This window comes from Bos indicus x Bos taurus, chromosome 22, assembly GCF_003369695.1.
Source record: "Bos indicus x Bos taurus breed Angus x Brahman F1 hybrid chromosome 22, Bos_hybrid_MaternalHap_v2.0, whole genome shotgun sequence".
In the NCBI taxonomy this organism is placed as follows: domain Eukaryota; kingdom Metazoa; phylum Chordata; class Mammalia; order Artiodactyla; family Bovidae; genus Bos; species Bos indicus x Bos taurus.
Window position 1 is genome coordinate 28629566 of NC_040097.1, and position 22417 is coordinate 28651982.

The following is a 22417-nucleotide window of genomic DNA, read 5'->3' on the forward strand; positions in this document are numbered from 1 at the left end:
GCACCTCTTGTGGCCTGTGGGAGGGCTGTCCAACTGTGCAGAGGCAGGCTCCCTGGTCAGGGGGTCAGGATGCCCTGCCTCCTACATCTCGCCCCAGGGAGGAGGCAGGAGGACTGGTAGGATACCAGTTCTGCTCCATTTCCCCTTGAGCCCCCTGACTCCTCTCTCGCTTTCTCTCCTCCTTCCCTTGGGCTGAGAGAGCAAGGAACATCCTTCAGTCTTGGCCTGAAGCAGGAGGAGGTGGACGGAACATGCAGAGACCTGGAGGGGTGGGTACCAGCCATTATCACCATTGCTGAAGACTGACCAGTAGGCTGGTTAAGTTCTGCAGCTGGCTTTAGGACTCTGAACCACTTTCTGGAACCGTAAAGGGCTAGAACCACTGCAAACTAAACAATATCCAGGAGCAAGGTATTTATCCAGATCTATATTCCTTTCTTTGGCAAACTCATTCCACTCATAGAAGGAAAAAAAAAAGAAAAACTTTCTTAGCTTTCCTCAATAACCTCACCCGTTATTTTGTTAAATCAAATTATCCTGCTCAAAGGGAAGAGGAGGTATGCTATCTTCACTGGATGAAAAGTACAAAAAAAGAAGCAACACATTAGACCCTGCATTGTGTCCATTTTTCTCTAGTTAATCCACTAAACAGACACTGAAGTTTTGCCAAGTCAAGTTTTAGAAGTCACTGCTGCAGATGGGAAAGCACTAGAAGGGATGAAGGTTTCAAGAAAGTCCACGTAGATCAGAGGGAAAGGGCCAACCTTCTTTTCTGTTTTTTATAACTTTTTCTATTTATATATGTTTTAAGCACTTTCAAATGCTTTTTCTCTTTTTTGGCATTTTATTTTTAAAAGAATTTTAATTTCTAAACATTTTTATTGGGTTATAGTCGATTTACAGTGTTCTGTTAGTCTCTGCTGTACAGCAAAATGAATCAATTATATGTGTACACAAAGCCACTCTTCTTAAGAATCGTTTCCCATATAGGTCATTACAGAGTACTGAGTAGAACTCCCTGTGCTATACAGTAGGTCCTTATCAGTTATCTATTTTATATATAGCAGCACATATATGGGCTGACCTTCTTCTTGAAAGAAGAAAAAATATCAATCTTGTGACTTACCTCCCACCCCCATAATTTGTCACCTTCTATTTATACTTAATTTACATGCACACCAATGACAAAAGTAAAATAGAAATACATTGGTCTATATAGCACCCTTTTCTAAATAAATAAAGGCAGCTCTGTACATAGCATCAGTTAATTCGCATAATATTCTCCCAAGGTCAAATGGAGAAAGATATTGCTGTCCCCAATTTATGGATAAAGAAACCAAGGCACAGAAGAGCTGGGTGATTTGCTGAAGATCTGTGGAGAAAGCATTTAATAGCATCTTCAATGGCACAGCTGATTTTTCAGTCCTACTTTAATTGAGAAATAAAAGGATTTTTTAAATTTACAAGTTATCATTTGTTTTGGCCTAATACTAAAATGTATAGGGTACGGAGGGCTCCAGGACTTATTTATTACCCAGGAACTTAATATAACAAAATGTCCACCTTTTGGGTTTACTCAATTTAAATAAGAATAAAACAATGATGAGAAGAAAACCAAAATCTGTAATGAAAAGTAACTGAATTTTTTATTCGCGATAAGAGAATGGTTACCAAAAACACAGTGACCTTCACTGCTATAAAATAAATGGTATAAGAAAAACAGAAGAATAAATGAAAAATCTTGACTTTCCAAAGATTAACTGTACTACCTATGTACAGACAATTGTAGTAAAATGAAAAACAGAAATCAGCCAAGATGAATGGCCTTAAAAGTAGTAAAAACTCTCAAAGCCAGGTATATCTGGCTAGCTAACACATACGGGCAACAGGTTATAAAAACAGATCATTTTCCCATTATTACTAAAAACTACAGAATGGTTTGGCAGGATTATTGCAAAGAATTTCAACTATTTGGCCCTTAAGCAGTAAGAGCTAAATAAAAGCAAAGTCAAGCATTAAAAAAAAAAAAAGACATAAAAGTATTTCTTGTGCGTTGCTATCCTAAAATTAACTTGACGTCGGTAATAGCGACATACTGCTTTCAACTATAAAATGAATTGTGTACAAGAAGATAAAGAGGCCAAAAGCAGCATGCTACATGGCTCAAGGATTATGAATATTTTATAAAGTTGAGACAGCAGTTGTGTATTCTTTAGACCAAGATTTCAGAGAGCTCCAGACAGTAAGTATTTGAGAGGAATGAAGAGACGAACTACATGATCTGGTCTTGAATCAACAACAGAGGAAGAAAATGGGTTTTATTTCTCAAGTACCTAGCACAGAAGGGATTTAAGGTAGACCTCCTTACCCTAAAAGACCCGTTATTATGTTTCAGTCTGGTGGACTTATGGATAATTTTGGCTTATTCTTTATATGCTTATGTATTTTGGCAAATAATGTTGGTCATCTATCTATTAGCCATTTACTCCCTTTTGAGAGTCTCTAATTTTGTGAGATGGAAGGATTTTCTTGGATGAAGCGACTGGTCTAAAAGAAGGCATGACACCCAGTTTAGGCAATATGATATAGAGCAAATCTTTCTAAAGGACTCTAGAAAAGATTTCCCTCTTTGAAGAACTGGAACAACACAAGAATTTTTTTCAGCACATTTCCTGATTCCTGCTTGGGATACTGTTGTATGAAGACACAGTGCTTTGAGCTGTAACAGTCATCTTGTTACCAAGAGGATGTATTAACAGCAAAGACAGTAGAAAAGTGGGTGGAAAAGGCCCAGGTCCTTGATGACACAGCTTACATATCAGACAAACTCAGGAGCAGCCTATTTTCAGATGACTTGTAACGAGATGTAAACAGTGAATGATCATATATAGCTCAAGCTGCTTTTAGCTGGGTGTTCTGTTACTTTCAATAGATCACATTTCAAAACTCACTACAAAGCTACAGTAATCCAGACAGTGTGGTACTAGCATAAGGGTAGACATACAGATCAATGAAACAGAATCAAGAGTCCAGAAATAAACCCTCACATTTATAGTCAACTGATTTTTGACAAAAGTGCCAGTGTAATCCTATGGGAAACACAGTCTTTTTAAAAGTGATGCTGGGACACCTAGAATGAACCTGAACTCCTACCTCACACCATTAATAAAAATTAACTCAACATTGACCACAGAACTAAAAGTCAGAGCTAAATCTATAAAATTCTTAGAAGAAAACAGAATATTTATATATTTATGATACTGAGTTTGGCAGTAGTTTCTTAGATATGCCATAAAAAGCAAAAGTAACAAAAATAGATAAACTGGTTTCATCAAAATGAAAAACTTTTGTGCTTCAAAAAATGCTATGAAAAAAATGAAAAGACAAGCCATCAACTGGGAAAAAATATTTATAAATCTTATATCTAATTAGGAACTTACATACCAAATATATAATGAAATATACTCAATCATAAAAAGACAAGTAGCCCAATGAAAAAGTGGGCAAATGATTTAAAGATACATTTCTTTAAAGCAGATATATGAATGCCTAGTAAGCACATGAAGAAGCACTCAACACCATTAATCATTTGGGAATCAAAAATCAAAACCACAGTGATATACCACTTCATACCTATTACAAGGGTGATGATCAAAAAATGCACAGTAACAAGTGTTGGTGAGGCTATGGAGAAATTGGGACACATGTTATTAGTGGTCATTTAAAATCATGTAGCTGCTGTGGAAAAGACTGTCTATTTCTCAAAAAGTTAACCATAGAATTTGAATTGTGACCCAAAAATTCCATTCGTAGGTATACACTTCAAATAAGTGAAAACAAGTGTTTTTAAAAAATCTTGAATGAATACTATTCACAATAACCTGAAGGTATAAACAACCCACTTGTCCATCAGCTGATGAGCAGATTTTTAAAAGGTAGTACATCCATATCAGGAGCCTGGTGAGCTGCTGTCTCTGGGGTCACACAGGGTCGGACACGACTCAAGCGACTTAGCAGCAGCAGCAGCAATATGTCCATATAATGTGATATTTAGCAATAAAAAGAAATGAGGTAAATATCCAAGAAAACTGAAAATATTTCCTCACAGAATAACCTGGACATGAATGTTCATTGCAACATTCATAAGAGCTAAAAGTGAAATCAACTCAAATGTTACTTGATGAGTGGCTATATAACACATGGTATAACTTTCTGGGTGGTCTAGTGGCTAAGACTCTGCACTCGCAATGCAGGGGGCCCAGGTTTGATCCCTGGTCAGGGAACTAGATCCCCCATGTCACAAGTAAGGATCCTGCATGCCTTAATGAAAATCAAAGATTGTGCATGCTGCAACTAAGTCCCGACATACAAATTTAAAAAAAAAATTTTTTTTTAAACCAAAGAATGGAGTAGACACATGCTACATTATGGATGAATCTTGAAAACATTCTGAGAAATAGAACAAGCTAGACAAAGAGGCCATAAATACACAGAGAGAGAAGGTGCATTGGTGGTTGTCAAGTGACTAGAGGGATGAAATGGGGAGTGACTGACAATGGGTATGGAGTTTCTTTTCGGGGGGCAGGGGCAGCAATGAAAATTATCTATAATTAAATAGTGGTGATAATTGCACAACCTTGTGATTATATTTAAAAAAATACTAAATTGTACACTTTAAAGGGTTGAATTTTGTGGTACATGAATAAATCAAGCAATCAGTAAAAAGTAAGTAACCCCCCAAAAAAAGGATTTATGCTACACATGGATGAATCTCAAAATCACTATGCTAAGTGCAAGAAGCCAGTCATAAAAAACCACATATTTTACAATTCCATTTATCTAAAATGTCCAGATTATGTAAATCTAAACCACAATGAGGTACCATTTCACACCAGTCAGAATGGCTGCGATCCAAAAGTCTACGAACAATAAATGCTGGAGAGGGTGTGGAGAAAAGGGAACCCTCTTACACTGTTGGTGGGAATGCAAACTAGTACAGCCACTATGGAGAACAGTGTGGAGATTCCTTAAAAAACTGGAAATAGAACTGCCTTATGATCCAGCAATCCCACTGCTGGGCATACACACAGAGGAAACCAGAAGGGAAAGAGACACGTGTACCCCAATGTTAATCGCAGCACTCTTTATAATAGCCAGGACATGGAAGCAACCTAGATGTCCATCAGCAGACAAATGGATAAGAAAGCTGTGGTACATATACATAATGGAGTATTACTCAGCCATTAAAAAGAATACATTTGAATCAGTTCTAATGAGGTGGATGAAACTGGAGCCTATTATACAGAGTGAAGTAAGCCAGAAAGAAAAACACCAATACAGTATACTAATGCATATATATGGAATTTAGAAAGATGGTAATGATAACCCTGTAAGTGAGATAGCAAAAGAGACACTGATGTATAGAACAGTCTTTTGGACTCTGTGGGAGAGGGAGAGGGAGGGATGATTTGGGAGAATGGCATTGAAACATGTATAATATCACATATGAAACGAATCGCCAGTCCAGGTTCGATGCAGGATACAGGAAGCTTGGGGCTGGTACACTGGGATGACCCAGAGGGATGGTATGGGGAGGGAGGAAGGAGGGGGGTTCAGGATGGGGAACACATGTACGTCCGTGGAGGATTCATGTTGATGTATGGCAAAACCAATACAATACTGTAAAGTAATTAACCTCCAATTAAAATAAATAAATTTATATTAAAAAATCTATATAGATAGGAAGCAGATTAGCAGTTGCCTAGGACTGAGGGCGGAGAAGGCGATGGCACCCCACTCCAGTACTCTTGCCTGGAAAATCCCATGGATGGAGGAGCCTGGTAGGCTGCAGTCCATGGGGTTGCGAAGAGTCAGACACGACTGAGCGACTTCACTTTGACTTTTCACTTTCATGCATTGGAGAAGGAAATGGCAACCCACTCCAGTGTTCTTGCCTGGAGAATCCCAGGGATGGGGGAGCCTGGTGGGCTGCCATCTATGGGGTCGCATAGAGTCAGACACGACTGAAGTGACTTAGCAGCAGCAGGACTGAGGGCGGAGAAGGCAATGGCACCCCACTCCAGTACTCCTGCCTGGAAAATCCCATGGACGGAGGAGCCTGGTAGGCTGCAGTCCATAGGGTCAGGAAGAGTCGACACGACTGAGTGACTTCACTTTGACTTTTCACTTTCATGCATTGGAGAAGGAAATGGCAACCCACTCCAGTGTTCTTGCCTGGAGAATCCCAGGGATGGGGGAGCCTGGTGGGCCTGCCGTCTATGGGGTTGCACAGAGTCGGACATGACTGAAGCGACTTAGCAGCAGCAGCAGCAGCAGCAGCAGCAGCAGGACTGAGGGAGTTTGGAGGAAGGGGTGAGGGAAATAAGTGACTTCTAATGAGTACAGAGTTTCTTTTTAAGACAATGAAAATACTTGTTAGAATATAGTGATGGAGGCACAACTTCATAAATATAATAAAAGCAATTGAAGTATATACTTCAAACAGGTGAGTTTTATGGTATGTGAACTACATCTTAGTAAAGTTATTACCAAAAAAAAAAAATAGGGTTAAAAAACACAGAACACTTTCCCTGCTGTGCCTGGGATCTTATTAACAGTCTCCTGACCAGAGATCTAATCCAGGCCCTTTGCAATGAAAGCGCTGAGTCCTAACCACTGGACTGCCAGAGAATTCCTCTAAAACACATCTAAATCCTTTTCCTGTATTTGCTAAATATTCTACAATGAGCATGCAATATGTATATCTTCAGAAAAAGGAGTTAACATTTCTCTCGATTGGACAAAATACCTACAAGCACAAAACAAAGTGAAAAGAAAAGCTGGAAAAAAGTAGTGTATGTGAATTTCATTGTGAAACGGAGTATATGTGGATAGAAAAAAACTAAAGGAAAATGTATCAATCATCGACAACAGCGATTTCTGAGCTGGGAGCACTGAAAGATTTTAATTTATTCTGGGAGATGCTTTCTTTCCCTGGTTTTCCATATCAGCAAATATTGCTTTTCAGTTTCTAATTTTTGAAATGCACATGTAATCATACAAGAGGCTATTCAGTGAATGAAATGTCAGTCTCTCTCTCACCCTTGTTCCCCAGCTCCTCATTTCTAGGGCTTCCATGTAAGGTTTCTCAAGTTGTTCACTGCATGACGGCGTCTGGCTTAGGGTAGTGAGTGCAGGTTATAACCTAGCCTGCCTGGGCTCCATTGGATAAGCTCAGGACTCTGAGGAAAGAGTCCTTTTTGTCTTAACCACACGAAAATATGTAGGTGGCAGCTTTGCCCTTCTCCTTCCCCCAAAGGGGAAACCTCTAGACAGTCTACATTATCTAAGAAAAGACCGTATGTAGGTAGGTAGAAGTTATTCAGGAAGAATAAAGAAATAGCTGCTGCTGCTGCTAAGTCGCTTCAGTCATGTCCAACTCTGTGCGACCCCGTAGATGGCCGCCCACCAGGATCCCCTGTCCCTGGGATTCTCCAGGCAAGAACACTGGAGTGGGTTAAAGAAATAGCAGGTAAAGGCAATACAATAAAATTGGAATCTAAATATTAATACTGCAAGAGAAGCCTTTCAAGATAGTATGGTAAAACTGGATTTAAGGGGAGAAAAACATATTTTGAACAAACAAGTCCTAAGGAAAAAATTCTAACTGCAAAACAATTGTTGGGCTGTTTTCCATATCAACAGTCCACAGTTCATACACATAGCTTAAGCAACAGATGAGATTGGTTGTATCCGTTGCCAAGTGCGTTGGTATTTGGTACTTCACTCATCACAGTCCCTTCGGCTTAGAAGAGCAAGCTGGTGTGTGTGTTTCCAGCATCCACTTCGGAAAGCCTTAGGATTTCAATCTGCTGAGAAACCTGAGAGTGAGTGTCCCCATGTGAAACCTGGCACTTCTATTTCATTCACTTTTGTGTCCTTCAAAACAGGGTGCATTGATCAAACAGAAAAGTGAAAGAAACTGAAGAGGCTCAGTCATGTCCAACTTTTAGAGACCCCGTGGACTGCAGCCTACCAGGTTCCTCCATCCATGGGATTTTCCAGGCAAGAGTACTGGAGTGGGTTGCCATTTCCTTCTCCAGAAATCCTAGGGCATTTTATTAATTGGTGCTTTAACATCTCTATATTCATTCAACTTGGTCTAAAGTTTCTGCTTGAGATAAAGTGATGGTTACATCAGTAAATAATTCAAATGGCAAGATCTAATTATGACTTTCTCAATAACCTTTTAACCACTGTTTATGTTTCTGTTTCAGGTTTTGTCTTGTTACAGAAAGCCATACTGGGCTTCCCTAGTGGCTCAGCAGTAAAGAATCTGCTTGCAGTGCAGGAGATGCAGAAGATGTGGGTTCGATCCCATTCAGGAAGATCCCATAGGGTAGGAAATGGCAACCACTTCAGTATTCTTGCCTAGGAAATCGCATGGACAGAGGAGCCTGGCAGGCTGCAGTCCATGTGGTCACAAGAGTCAGACATGACTTAGCGACTAAGCCACCACTACCACCAACCATAAGCTCGTGCTGGTCTTCTTTTGGGTTCCAACTCTTTTGCCTCAGGCTCTTCGTATTTGCTGTTCCTTCATTCCTGAACATTCTTTTCCACCTTAGGATTTCATCCAATAAACCCTGGATTATCTTTCAAGCCTTAGCTCAAATATTGGTCCCCTGAAGCTGGTGTGGCTCCATCACACCAGCTTGATCCTTCTCTCTCATAATACCCAGCACATTTAAAATTACCTACTTAATGCCTGATTTCACCACCAGACCATATGCTCTGTGAAATGTAAAAGCAATCCATGGTCCCACAGAAGGAGAGCCTTTTCTCATTAAAAAAAAACAAAACTGGATGTAATTTAAGAGAGAACTTTCAATGGTTTGAGAGCCAAGAATAATAAGGCTTGGAACCTATTCCCTAGGTCTGGAAGCATTTTCCAAGGAAGAAAAGGGGAGAAACACAGAGCTGGTATATTGGATTAGGGCAAATCATTGGATGAAAACCAACAACAGGGTAAAACAGTTGAGACCAAGGAAAGTGTTCAGATGGCTTAAGTGTGAGATACTTTTGCTCAGAAAGAAAGTGATGTGTAAGACCTCTGGCACTGAACTATCTTAATTTGAATGTGACCTGATTCAAATGGGTCTTGACAGCAGCTGCAGGGATTATCTGAGACATATTTGTCCTCCTAAGTGGCTTACTTCTCTAAACCCCCTTTCAAGAGTGCTTTGGGACCTTCAGAAACTCATTCTCTTTCTACAACTTCAAGTTATGCTATGAGCAAGATAAGAAGACTTGAAGTCATTAGCCTGGTGGATTTGTTCTCTGTTTCTATTTCTAAAACAGAATACTTATGTCTGTTAACTGATTAACTATAAGAGTGGAGAGAATGTCAACAGTTACTGGCATTCTTTACCTGTTTGGAATGACATTTTCCATATACACTATTATACAATTTTTGAGAAAGTAAAGAATTAAAGTAAATAAGCTATTCAGAATAGAAATATACAGAATACAAACATTGCATTTACACGTTAAAGTGCAACTACCATGATAAAGTCTAACTGCTGTGAACATCAGGTTATGATTAAGGTGGGGAAGATTCTTCAAAAGCCCATCATCTGTACTTAAGTACAGTTGTGTGGAAAGAATTGCATCTAGATTAATTAAATTTCTTTCCACAACAACAAAAGCTTATGGAACCTCTTTTACTATTCCATCCAAGCAAACTGTTATACATGGTAAAGGGGAGTGGATATGTACCACCAGGGACTAGGGGGAGGTTCCTAAAAAATTTTACCAGCCAGAAATTGAATACACCATTTTTAATCTAAAAGGTTCATGTAGATGTACTCTTTATCATGTATCTGTGATTTTCTTTATCATGTATCTTTGACTTTCTTTCCAAAAATAAAGTAAGTAAAACGGTTCTCCCAGAAGATGTACATGTTTAGTTTGGGTTTCCCATAATCTCTTAGGACATCTCCCAATACACTGATGAAGAGAACACATTACTCCAAGTCTAACAAGCACAGAGGCAGACACTGGGGGATACAATTGTTATAATCTGTACAGACTTCAGAACAGCTTTTTGCTTAACAAAAAAAGTCTTTCATCAGTAAGTGATTAAACACGGCAGTCTACGTAGAAACACTTCTGGAATCTCAGAGACTCCTATTATAGTACAAGCCACATTATAGTGAATTTGTAATTTCTCATTTCTAACCAACTATTATGGTAATGAGGCTATTACCCAAAATCGATTCCATCCCAAAATGATTAGCCTAAACTAGTTAGGATAATCCCCCTCTTCTCACTGAATGATTCCCGTCCAGTCTTGGCTATTAAGACCTAAGGGAACGTCTCCTGAGGGGCCTTCTGGAAACCTTGCTGGGGAACTGGTAGAGCCCTCTTGCTGCCATTTTGCAAATGAAGCCAATGCAGAAGCTTCTTTTAAGCAAGACAACTACCAAGAAGAAAACCTGGGGCTTCCAAGTGTTGTGTATGTGCTAGAGGATGTGTCAGGATGCCTGCTTATATGTTTCCTTTTTAAAATTAAGCCAACTAATATGCGTGGCTTCTCTACTTTAGGAAATCTTTAACAATATACTCTACGTTGGACTGGAAGCTTTGTCAAGGGCAAGATGTATGATTTATATTTCTCTGTATTTCAGAGCCTAATCTAATATCCCATATATTGTTGTTGTTTAATTGCTAAGTCGTCTTTGACTCTTTTGCGACCCCAGGGACTATAGCCTGCCAAGCTCCTCTATCTATGGGATTCTCCAGGCAAGAATACTGGAATGGGTTGCCATTTCCTTCTCCAGGGGATCTTTCAGACTAAGGGATCGAACTTGCATCTCCCGCATTGGCAGGTGGGGTCCTTACCACTGAGCCACCAGAGAAGCCCATTCCATATATAATAGGGGCTTAATTAACATATATAGGGCTAAATTGAACCAAATTTCAAGCTTATGACATACAAAGTGAATTTCTCAGTCAATCTTAGACTACTTGGACATCTAATACCAAGGAGCAACCCAGATGACAGACACTATGACATTAAGGTAGCTGATGCTTGTTGGTGTCAGGTACAGTTGACTTCAATATATTATTTATATCATACCTGACATACAGCACTCAAAAGGGATAAGGATATAGTGAGATACAAGTATGGAAATGGCTGGTTGAAAAACAGCTGAAGAAGATCCAAAGGGATTCTTTTGTTTCACAAATCCTGGAACGTCTGGATTAGAGGAAATTTAAGTATAGTATGCAGGAAGCAGGAGGAACAGTGCTGTGTATCTGTGGAATGTACCAGAGACACGCCAGTAGCAGACAGACACGGAGAAAATCCAGTGGATTCTGTGTGTAAAGCTAAAGGGCTAGGTAAGATCCACACCACTCCATTTATGTGAACTGCTCAGATCACAGAGGTGCTTTGAGGTCTGGCATGATTTCAGGGGCCTGAAATGGGCACAGACATTTCTTGGAAAAGAAAGATTGACTCCTTCATGATATTCTTAAGAAGTTGTGTTTCAGACACTGCCATAAGGAATTTCACACTCACCAACCCACCCTAATGTCCAACAACTCAGAAGGATTGTCACCATCCTTTATTAAAAAACTGGCCTAAGAAGTTGGGTGGATCCGGAATCCAGAGGAAAAGAGACAATGACTTATGATTATCTCTTCAAGTACATCATCACTGGGGAAACAGGGGTGGGGAAGTCATGTCTCCTTCTGCAGTTTACAGACAAGCAGTTCCAACCATGGTCCACGGCTTTACAATAGGCGTGGAGTTTGGGGCCCGTATGGTCAGCACTGATGGGAAACAGATCAAGCTGCAAATCTGGGATATGTCTGGACAAGAATCCTTCCGTTCTATCACCCATTCCTGCTACAGGGGAGCAGCCAGTGCACTGCTGGTGTGTGACATTACAAGGCGTGAAACCTTCAACCACCTGACCTCATGGTTAGAGGTTACCCAGCAGCACTCTAGTTCCAACATGGTTATCAAGCTGATTGGGAAAAAGAGAGACTTAGAGTCCGGTAGGGATGTGAAGAGAGAAGGAGAAGCCTTTGCTCAGGAAATGGACTTATATTCATGGAAACTTCAACCAAAAGAGCCTGCAATGTTGAGGAGGCCTTCATTAACACAGCCAAAGACATTATAGGAAAATCAGCAGGGTTTATCTGATGCCCACAGTGAGGCAAATGGCATCAAGATTGGCCCCCAGCAGTGTATTTGAACCTCAGTGGGACCCAGTGCCTCCCAGCGGGGCTCTCGTGACATGGGGGCTGACTGTGTCTGCTGCTGAACAACTGGTCTGGACTCTTTTTTTTCCTTCCTGGAACAGCTTCAGATCAATAGGCTTAAAGAAAGAGGTCTTACATGCTTTGGCTGAGAAAAGCCTCTTTTCAAGGTGTGATGTTTTGCCTCTCCACTTAAAGACCAGGGGAGAATTTGGGCCCATATTGACCTGTCCTTCTTCAGGGACATGAGCATTCCCTATAAATTAGGGTTCTTCTCATCCTTCTGTTTTAATTTATAAAATGTTAGGATCAAAGCTGATTGTCATGGCATTTCAAAAATAAATTCTTTTATAAGCAGACACAATCTACTCCCCACCAAGAATTAGTAACGAAGGTCTAGGACATTCTGCTTGAGCCCGTGAGGTGACTGGAATCTGGCTGCCCGTTGGGCCGTAGGGCCTCAGTCTAGGGATTTCTTTGAGGTTTTTCACTTGCCACTATGCAAGAATTGTTGCAGATGGCAGTTCCTTCTACTTGAACTGCTCAAGGATGATGAACACTTCTCCACCATCCCATTTCTAGCTTCTCTGTTTCAGAGTAACTACAAAACTTTTGAGAGCAGAGGAGTTGCTCCTGGACCTACAGCCACTTCCTATCATTACCTAGAGAAAACATCTTTCCTGTTTGTTTTGTTTTAGGGACCAGACTTAACATTGATAAGTCAGTGTCTTTCACCAAATAGACTCCTACAGTTTTACCCCACTCACTTCTTAAGGAGACCTATTTAGACTTTCTATCAAGCTGATCTGCTTACTGTACGTGACATATGTGCTTCCACTCCTAGGCCTTTGCACGTGCCCTACTGTACACCACTGTTATACTCACAAATTCCATATTTTTTTTCTTTGGAAAGCCTTCCTGGACTGACCCAGGGGCTTCTGAACACTTATTGACACAGTACCTTTTAGCTTTCAAATATTGTCTCTTGATGAAAGTGAAAGAGGAGAGGGAAAAGTTTGCTTAAAGCTCAATATTCAGAAAACTAAGATAATGGCATCCAGTCCTATCACTTCATGGGAAATAGACGGGGAAACAGTGGAAACAGTGTCAGACTTTATTTTTCTGGGCTCCAAAATCACTGCAGATGGTGACTGCAGCCATGGAATTAAAAGATGCTTACTCCTTGAAAGGAAAGTTATGACCAACCTAGATAGTATATTGAAAAGCAGAGACATTACTTTGCCAACAAAGGTCCATCTAGTCAAGGCTATGGTTTCTCCAGTAGTCATGTATGGATGTGAGAGTTGGACTGTGAAGAAAGCTGAGTGCCAAAGAAATGATGCTTTTGAACTGTGGTGTTGGAGAAGACTCTTGAGAGTCCCTTGGACTACAAGGAGATTCAACCAGTCCATTCTAAAGGAGATCAGCCCTGGGATTTCTTTGGAAGGAATGATGCTAAAGCTGAAACTCCAGTACTTTGGCCACCTCATGAGCAGAGTTGACTCATTAGAAAAGATTCTGATCCTGGGAGGGATTGGGGGCAGGAGGAGAAGGGGACGACAGAGGATGAGATGGCTGGATGGCATCACCGACTCAATGGATGTGAGTCTGCGTGAACTCCGGGTGTTGGTGATGGACACGGAGGCCTGGCGTGCTGCGATTCATGGGGTCGCAAAGAGTCAGACACAACTGAGTGACTGAACTGAACTGAACTGATTGTTTATTCATATGTATATTTATAAGTATTTATGTTACTTTGTAAGTATGTTTTATAGTAGTGTTGTATGTGGAACCTGTCTCCCCACATAGGTTGTAAGCTCCCTGAGAGCAGGAACCCCTGGTATCCTTTTACTTTGTAAACTACTTCCTCCACCATTCCTTCATAGTGCCTAGTGCTACTAGTGTGAACACTGAATTTGACTGACAAAGACTTGGAACAGGTTTAGTTTAGGCTGCAGAGGAAACAAAAAGCCTTACAGTCATCTCTTTGTAATTCCATCTCAGTCTCTTCCGTCGGCTTACCCTGGATTCTCTTCTCCCTCTCCCCTCTCCCTTCGCCGGCTCTTTGCCTCCATTCCATGTAGCATACAATAAAGCTGCCTGCTTCCAAGCAATCAAATAAGTGGATACTTCTCCATTTGAAGAGCATACAATACTAGCCTAGTCAAGTCTGCCTTTAGCGTACTCATCATGCAGCCTTCTGGGTCAGTCGCTATACTGATGTCTCATTTTCTTCCACAGCACTGCGGTCTTGTGAATTTCTCTCTCTCTCTTTTTTTTGGTTGTCGATGAATTGTTTCATTATTAAATATATGCATGTATCCAAGCTGCTCATTAAAAAAAAAAACCCAAAAAACTGGCCTAACTGAGCAATTACTTTTGTTGAGCAAGGAAGGAATTCATGTAACAGGAAATACAGCAGGGGATGCCACGTAAGGGAGCTTTCTACCAGAGGCCCTTTACTAGCAAAGAAAACGCGTTCAGTGACAAGGATTTCAACAAGGAAGAAGAGAACATTTTCTCACTAGATAAGTGGAAGAGTAGACCCCATTCCCGCCATTACTGCTGCCCCCTGAGACTATGAGATATCAGGAACTATTCAAATACAGTCACAGGATCCTTCACTGAGAAGAGAAACAGGCTCAACAGGTTTTCCAGAGAAGAAATCTTAAATATGCCTCTAACACAATCACGTGGAAAATCAAAGTGGCTTAAGGACACGGTCAGACCTTACAAGTTCATGTGTACTTTTATCTGTGAAATACAGCATTCTTCCTCTATTTCATACACACACACACACACGTGCACACTCACATATTAGCACGTGCACGGGCACACACACACACACTGGTCCCCCTTTGCACATTCTAATTCTACCTAGAATCAGAGACAAGTCTATTCCTAAACATATTTTTTTCTAGATCCTTTTTTAAAAAAAAGTCAAACAGGAAATATATCAGTTCAGTTCAGTCACTCAGTCGTGTCCAACTCTTTTCGACCTGTGCATTGTAGCATGCCAGGCTTCCCTGTCCATCACCAACTCCCGGAGCTTACACAAACTCATGTCCATCAGATCAGTGATGCCATCCACCCATTTCATCCTCTGTCGTCCCTTTCTCCTCCTGCCTTCAGTCTTGCCTATCATCATGGTCTTTTCTAATGAGTCAGTTCTTCCCATCAGGTGGCCAAAGTTTCAGCTTCAGCATCAGTCCTTCCAAAGGATATGCAGGACTGATTTCCTTTAGGATTAACTGGTTTTGATCTCCAAGGGACTCGCAAGAGTCTTCTCCAACACTACAGTTCAAAAGCATTAATTATTTGGCACTCAGCTTCCCTTATAGTCCAACTCTCACATCCATACGCGACTACTGGAAAAACCATACCTTTGACTAGACGGACCTCTGTTGGCAAAGTAATGTCTCTGCTTTTTATTTTTTTTTTTTAAATAAAATTTTTTTCCATATTTGTGGATGACATTATTGTCTATGAATAAAATCCCAAGAAAAAGATATTGGAAAAGAAGAAATAAAACCACAACAACTGGACATGAAGAACTGAAAAATGGACTTCAGCACATACCTCACAACTTATAGAAAAGTAATTCAAAATGTAATGTACTTAAATCGTAATTTACATTTATTTATTTATTTTACAGTTTGGATAGGGAAAATTTAACATAAAGAATCATTAACTCTAGTGGGGGATTGAAGTAATGGGAGACTGGCTCATAAGAAGTAAAAAGAACTCTGAAGAACATAGGAATAGCAGATATGAGCAGCAGTCACCATCTCTAGGGCTGAAGCAGAGCCCACAGGGAGGGAACAAATGTAGAAGAGGGCCATACCCCAAGGCTGAGGTCCAGGCCTCTTTGCTCACTGGATGGTGGAGAAGTTCTCTGAAGCTGCAGTGTCTCTGCTTTTTAATATGCTGTCTAGGTTGGTCATAGCTTTTCTTCCAAGGAGAGTCTTTTAATTTCATGGCTGCAGTCACCATCTGCAGTGATTTTGGAGCCCCCCAAAAATAAAGTTCTGTCACTGTTTCCATTGTTTCCCCATCTATTTGCCATAAAGTGATGGGACCGGATGCCATGATCTCAGTTTTCTGAACCCCATTAACAGTATGAAAAGGAAATACATGGCAGAATTATTTTTTCCCATGAGTTTTCTGCCCAATAATATAATTCTGAAAAATTAAAAATGTATAGCCCTTCTAATCTAAAAATATGTTTATAGCTTTATTTTCTTTCATACAAAAGATGAAATGAATGTGATACTACACTTAAATCTGTTTATGAGTTGGAAGTATCAGACAATCACTTCTCCTACTGTATATTGATTTTTTTGTTATGAAGCATCCATTAAGCATTTCATCTTCACCACAACTAGGAAACAGGTATCATTGCTACCTCCATTTTACAGATGGCAAACCTGAGGCTTAGAGAGGTTAGAAGGTGGCAGGGTAGATTCAGAGACTTGAAAAACCCACCCAAAGGCCGAGAGTTAGGATGGAGCAGTGAATTCAGTACTTTGTGCTGAATAAATCTGGGCACAGAGTACGTCAAGAAAGACAAAAAGCCAAGTTCACGTGAGCACCTGGGAATGAGGACATCAACAGAGGAGGGCAAGGCCCGGGGAAAGGCGAGTCCATGGTTCATAACCCCAAACTCCACCCACTCATGTCCCGAGAGGGCAGGGACCACGACTATCAGCCTAAGCAGATTTCGCTACCTGACTCCTCCTATCTTCAGGGCCCGTCACAGTGCTCACACGGTAACAGGCAACTAAAGAAAGCTTGCCGAAGCAGGCAGGAATGAAAGGGTTAGAAATGCAGTCCAGGAGCCTGGGAGAGAAATTTGGGGTTTATTTGTTAAAGCTGCTTGCTTGCAAACGACAGAAACATAATTCTGAGTTAAGCAAAACCGGTTATTTATGGGCTTTTGTGATGAAACTGGGGAACAGGCAGGATCGAACACGCCTTGTGGATGCCAAGAACTTTTTCTTTCTCCTTGCCCTGGCCACTGCTTCCTTTGTGGGGTTCATTCATTCTTTTGGGTGTGCTACCTCAGCAGGGTAAAAACTACAACCAAAGGCAGGCAGCTCCAGGTACGTATCATTGAGAAGTGAAGTGAAAGTCACTCAGTCATGTCCAGCTCTTTGTGACCCCATGAACTAAACAGTCCATGGAATTCTCCAGGCCAGGATACTGGAGTGGGTATCCTTTCCCTTCTCCGGGGGATCTTCCCAATCCAGGGATCAAACCCAGGTTTCCCGCATTGCAGGCAGATTCTTTACCAGCTGAGCCACAAGGGAAGCCCATTACAGCCTACTAATAAGAGAGGAAAGGGCACTCCCTGCCAGCTCCCATAGGTTTTCATGCAAAGGATGCCGAATGATTCTCATAAGGATTGTGGCCAATTGTGGCCAGGGTGCAGGGAGGTTAAGTGTAGCGACTGGCTCAGCCAGAAGCAGGAGCCCTTCCACGGTCCAGAAGGGCAGGGTATCTTGATTAGCAGGCCCCTACTGAACAACTTGGTTGAAAGTGCGGAGAGAACTTTTCTTGTGGTGAAGGAAGTTCCGGTACCAGACGAAGGAGATAATGGGCTGCCAAGCAGCAAAACAATGTTTTCTACAAGGTCTCTTGCCCGGGAGGCAAACCAAGCCCCAAGCTTAGGCAGAACCATGGCTGAGCTGCAGTACCCAAGCTCTGGAACACACCATGACATCTAGCTTACTCCAAAATCTTATTCCCCAGTCCTTCTCTCATTTGGGCCAGAAATTAAACAATCCATGGTATCTGGTTAGTGGGCTTCCTTGGTGGCTCAGTGGTAAAGAATCCACTTGCTAATGCAGGAGATGCATGTTTGTTCTCTGGGTTGGGAAGATCCCCTGGAGGAAGGCATGGTAATCCATTCTACTATTCTTGCCTGGAGGATCTCATGGAAAGAGGAACCTGGTGGGCTGTAGTCCATGGGGATCACAAAGAATCAGACATGACTGAGCCACTTAACAACAACAACAAATTAGGTTTCTGGTCTGCAGAGAGGGCCTTCTAGATCCATGACAGCCCATCCAACTGAAATTTAAATTGAACTTGGTTCCTCTCGGTGAAAGACTACCCTAAGATATGCACCATATGAACAGCAACAGCCTTTATATTAATGTGATTTTAAATAATATTATCTTCTGTTTTCAATGTTTGCTTATACAGCACCTTGGGTATAATACTTATTAAATTCTTTATCTGTTCCAGGAAGGAGTACAACGCTTTTTTCACTCAAAGAATATCAGCAACACCACATTATTAATTTTATTGGACTCCCATAAACCTGAAAGCTTAAACCATCACTAAAAAGGTCCTCACCATTGCCATTTGGGAAGGAACATCTTACACTATTTCCAGAAGTAGGACACACAAAATCACAAGGTGCAAATGCTAAAACCTTTTCCCAAGGTCGGCTTAATGTTTTTAAATGACCAAAGGCATGCTCACACTCTCAATGGCTCAACTTTTAAAGCCCCAAATTTGATGAACAATGGCTCTTGGAAAAGCTCAGCAGGATTCCAATCAACACTACCGCGGTGCATAAAACTTTGCTGTCAAGATGCCAACGGTGTGAGGCTCAAAGAAACTTTCCCAGGGCGTCTGGATTCTTCCAGTGAATAGCTATCATTCCTTACAGCTCAGAGGCTCCCTAGCCAGTAAGAAGGAGCAAGTCTCTCTAACCAACTGCCCCCTTAAGCCCCGTTTCCTTTGTAAAATATTCGCTTTCCTTCCTGGCCTCTTCTCCAACTTCTGGAGAAAAAGGCAGTGAGAAACTGCTAAGTGAGGCCACTTTCTTACTTGCGACTTCCCTGTCACCTTCTCAGGAGCGGGTTCTGTCACTGTCAGTTTTGTTGCAGTAAATACAGTCTATGGGGCAGGTCCCCACACCTGTCAATGGATACTTGTCTTTAGCCAATTCTTACCCACTGTGGCTAATGTTTGTGGTTGAGCAGATATCTGCTCCAGCATTTGAAAAGAGTGTCTTTTAGGAACTTCCTGAAATTTGGCTTGCTTTAAGGAAGATGTGATAGAGATACCTCCATTTTGGTCCCTGGAAACACTGTATATGTGTTTTTACCTATTATGAATTCAACGGGAGCCTGGCTAAAAGAGAATGGATTAGCCGTGGGAGAGAAAGAGCAGAAACAGTGTCAGGGATTCCACCTAGGAAGCCACTCAATGAGAATGACATTGACATGCTACTCGAGAATACTCTCGGTGGGCCTCAGTTCCTGGGTACCTCTCACAGTGTTAGCACTGCAAAGTGTAATGAATCTCTTAAGTAAAAAGAAGTGGAGGCATTTTTTCATATAACATGATTCCTTATCACAAGCTAGCGACTTCATCTGGTGCTTAACCAAAGAAACAGAAAACAGTGGATTAAGTTCCAACTCTGGACTTAATGGGAGAGGGTGTGCCCATCTCTGACATGGCAACCCAAAGGATGTGCAAGGATTATTCATCAACATGATTGTTGTCTTAGGTGATTCTCTGGACCACAGATGGAAAATAGTTTCTACTTCAATGCCAACTCTGATTGATTGGTAGTGGCAGCCTGGGCATTGCTTTGAAGAATCTGAGGCTCAGTTGGAAAGAGTACGGTGATTGATTAGCAGTGTCTCTCAGGGCTCCAGAAACAGGGAGGTGCCACAGAAGTGTCAGCATGGACCAGGCTGTGAGTGAGACTGTTTTTCCTTTACAAACATCAGGCACTTGATTTCTTTTTCTTTTTTTCTTTCCTAGAGTCCAGGCACTGAGAGGTTTTTATTCCTGGCCACATGAAGACAAAGGTGTTAGGGGTTTGTGGAGGAGTATATACTGATCTTACTGACGTAGATCAGGAATTGTCACTGTTGTTTAGTTGCTCAGTTGTGTCCAACTCTTTGCAACCCTGTGGACTGTAGCTCACCAGGCTCCTCTGTCCATGGGATTCTCCAGGCAAGAATACTGGAGGAGGTTGCCATTTCCTTCTCCAGGGGATCTTCCTGACCCAGGGACTGAACCCAAGTTTCTTGCATGCGAGTGGATTCTTTACCGCTTAGCCACCAGGGAAGGCCCAGATCAGGGACAGATAGCTAATATTTTTGCCTTGGCAGGACATACAGTCTCAGTTGTGCCTGCTCAACTCTGTCACTCTAGTGGGAAGCTAGCCAGAGACAATCCATGTATGAATGGTGTGACTATGTACCAATAAAACTTTATTAACAAAAAGAGGTCATGGTCAGTTCATACCAGATCAAGATTATAAGAGCTATGGGTAGGATATAACACAGATAAAATGGAAAGGTGAAATCAGGAGGAAGTATTTCAGAAAAATTTCTCTGGAAGTTATGGAGGATCCTGCATTTCTGGAACATGAAATATTCCTTTCAATTAATAACCAGCAATGCAAACCCACCAACTTTCAGGGAGCATCTTAGCTAACAGAGAGCATAGCTATGAAGGAGAGGGACATGGGACATGTACAATTTGAATGGAAAATACTGTAAAATGGGGAAATGAAATCAGGAAGGTCATGGCTCATTGCACTGGCTGGGCAGGTTAGGTCTAGGTGGGTCAGGAAACAAGACCAGCTCTCCTCAGGTGGAGGTTACCAGCATCTGGAGATATGCATGTATACTGGCAGAGGGCCACGGTCACTCTTAGAGCAAGGATGATGGGGTGGGCAGAGTTCAAGCAGGGAGGGGAAGAACTGGGCAGCTTGCCCACAAAGGTCCTCTGAGGACAGAAGTTCAGAGTGTGTTTATACAGACAGAGGCTGGTGAAAGGCTGAGGTTTGAAGTTAGATTCTACCCAATGTGGGGGGAAAATCCTAGTTCTGCCCTATCTGCTCTACAGCCTTGGAGGAATTATTTACTCTGGTTTGTCTTCTGTTAAATAGAGAGATGGTTAGATAGCATCACTGACTCAATGGACATGAGTTTGAGCAAACTCCAGGAGTTAATGAAGGACAGGGAAGCCTGGCATGCTTAAGTCTATGGGGTTGCAAAGAGTCGGACACAACTCAGCACCTAAATTGACAACAACAAAATGGGGAGAATATCACCTCCTTTCCAAGGTTATTAATAAGAAACACATATGCAGCAACTTTAGAAATAGTCCCTGGCTCTTAGTGAGTTTTTGGTAGCGTCTAGTCTTCCACCCCGCTTCATGGATCATTACCTTGTCGTGGAGAAGGGGCTTGTATAACTCAACGAAGCCATGAGTCATGCTGTGCAGGGTCACCCAAGACAGATGGGTCATAGCAGAGAGTTCTGACAAAATGTGATGCACTGAAGGAGGAAATGGCAAACTACTCCAGTATAATGGCCATGAGAACCTCATAAACTGTGTAAAAGGCCAAAAAGATATGACACCAAAAGATGAGTCTCCCAGGTCTGAAGGTGTCCAATACGCTACTGGAGAAGAGAGGAGGAGAATTACCAATAGCCCCAGAATGTATGAAGTGGCTGGGCCAAAGTGGATACGACAGTCAGTTGTGGATGTATCTGGGGATAAAAGTAAAATCTGATGCTGCAAAGAACAGTATTGTAAAGGAACCTGGAATATTAGACCCATGAATCAAGGAAAATTGGACATGGTCAAGGAGGAGATGGCAAGAACAAACATCAACATCCTAGGAATCAGAGAACTAAAATGGGTGAGAACTGACGAATTTAATTCAGATGACCATTATATCTACTACTGTGGGCAAGGATCCCATAGAAGAAACGGAGTAGCCCTCAAAATCAACAAAACAGTCTGAAATATAGTAATTGGATGCAACCTCAAAAATGACAGAATGATCTCAATTCCTTTTCAAGGCAAGACATTCAACAACACAACAATTCAAGTCTATGCCCCTATCGCCAATGCCAAAGAAGCTGATCAGTTCTATGAAGACCGAGAACACCTAAAAAAGATGTTCTATTCATCACTGGGGATTGGAATGCAAAAGTAGGAAGTCAAGATATACCTGGAGTAACAGGCAAGTGTGGCCTTGGAGAACAAAATGAAGCAGGGCAAAAGTTAACTGAATTTTGCCAATAAAACATGCTAGTCATAGCAAACACCCTCTTCCAACAACACAAGAGAAGGCTCTACCCATGGACATCACCAGATGGTC

General features: G+C 41.5%; 1 protein-coding gene and 1 pseudogene across 1 annotated transcript in view; one reads left to right on the forward strand and one right to left on the reverse strand.

Moving 5' to 3' along the window:
• Positions 1 to 22417, reverse strand: part of FRMD4B (FERM domain containing 4B) — a 360291-nt gene that overhangs the window by 201376 nt on the left and 136498 nt on the right. The gene's annotated exons all lie outside the window — the stretch shown is intronic.
• Positions 11648 to 12423, forward strand: LOC113881020 (annotated as a pseudogene).